A 2,060-nucleotide genomic window follows, 5' to 3' on the forward strand; every position below is an offset into this window, starting at 1 on the left:
TGGATGTGTCTTATGACTCTGAAATGTGGATGAGGTGGCTCGAAGAAGATGCAAAGAGTGATAAAAATGACATATTTGATTCTGAAGAATTTAATTCAAATGAAGATAATAAACTGATGGAAAGCAATCATGTTACTGTAACTGAACAATCTGCAGATGAATACGATAATAAGAATGGTGAGTCTAGTATTTCCTATAGTCTTGGGAAAGACACTAAAACAAAATGGTCTAAGTTTTTTCCTAAAAGAAATGTGAGAACAAGGTCAGAGAATATAATAACTCACCTACCTGGCCCCAAGATGCAACCATCACCAATATGTTCTGAAGATAAGTTATTAGATCTTTTCTTAGACAGCAGTGTTTACAAAATTATAGTTACATCTAAAAACACAGATGATGTGACTTACCAAACGAAAGCGCTGGCACGTTGATAGACACACAAACAAACACAAACATACACACAAAATTCAAGCTTTCGCAACAAACTGTTGCCTCATCAGGAAAGAGGGAAGGAGAGGGAAAGACGAAAGGATTTGGGTTTTAAGGGAGAGGGTAAGGAGTCGTTCCAATCCCGGGAGCGGAAAGACTTACCTTAGGGGGAAAAAAGGACGGGTATATACTCGCACACACACACATATCCATCAACACATATACAGATACAAGCAGACATATACAGAGGCAAAGAGTTTGGGCCAAACTCTTTGCCTCTGTATATGTCTGCTTGTGTCTGTATATGTGTTGATGGATAGGTGTGTGTGTGCGAGAGTATACTGTATATGTCTGCTTGTGTCTGTATATGTGTTGATGGATATGTGTGTGTGTGCGCGAGTATATACCCGTCCTTTTATCCCCCTAAGGTAAGTCTTTCCGCTCCTGGGATTGGAACGACTCCTTACCCTCTCCCTTAAAACCCAAATCCTTTCGTCTTTCCCTCTCCTTCCCTCTTTCCTGATGAGGCAACAGTTTGTTGCGAAAGCTTGAATTTTGTGTGTATGTTTGTGTTTGTTTGTGTGTCTATCGACGTGCCAGCGCTTTCGTTTGGTAAGTCACATCATCTGTGTTTTTAGATATATTTTTCCCATGTGGAATGTTTCCCTCTATTAATTCATATCAAAATTATAGTTAGATGCACAAATAATTATGTAAGACATTTGAAAAGCAAATTTCTGAGACATAGAGATGCTAGACTCCCTGGTGAGACTGAAATAAGAGCACTTTCACCTTACGCTAACTAATAGGAACCCTAAGAAGTTCTAGAAAAAACACTAGCATGCTCTGGGATAACGCTAGAGGAAACAGCTTAGAATCCTATGAGTGAAAAAATATTTAAATTTCTTCTGAGGTGTTTACGTTTTGATGATGTAAGGGACAGAAGCCTTCAAAAAGAAATTGATAAATTAGCCCCAATGAGAGACATTTTTGAGACTGTTGTTCATAATTTTTCAAAACACTTTGTTCCAAATGAATATCTGACTGTCGATGAACAGTTACTTTCTTTTTGAGGAAAATGCCAATTCAGACAGTATCTCCCTAAAAAGCCTGCCAAATATAGCATTAAGACGTTTGCTTTGGTAGATGCTATAACTGCCTATACTTTCAACTTAGAAACTTATGTTAGCACTCAGCCAAAGGTCCCTTTCAAGCACAGTAATTCTCCTAGAGATGTAGTAATGAGATTAGTGGAACCTGTCAGTGGGACTCACCGTAACATTACTAGTGATGGTTCAGCAGTATACCACTGGCTAAGAAGCTACTAGAAGACAAGGGACTGACATACATTGGAATGCTCCGGGAAAACAAGAAGGAAATCCCCAAGGAGTTTTTACCTAATAAGCAAAGACGTCAATATTCTTCTTTGTTTGGCTTCCAGGAGAATTGTATGCTGGTTTCATACTGCCCTAAAGTTAATCAAGCTGTTCTCTTGATATCTACATTACATCACGATGATACCATTGATAAAGATACAAGGTATTCACTGAAACCATAAATTGTAACTTTTTACAATATGACAAAGATTGGAGTTGATTTACTTGATCAACTAATTCATAAAAATGATGTGT

This window comes from Schistocerca piceifrons, chromosome 2, assembly GCF_021461385.2.
Source record: "Schistocerca piceifrons isolate TAMUIC-IGC-003096 chromosome 2, iqSchPice1.1, whole genome shotgun sequence".
Taxonomy (NCBI): Eukaryota; Metazoa; Arthropoda; class Insecta; order Orthoptera; family Acrididae; genus Schistocerca; species Schistocerca piceifrons.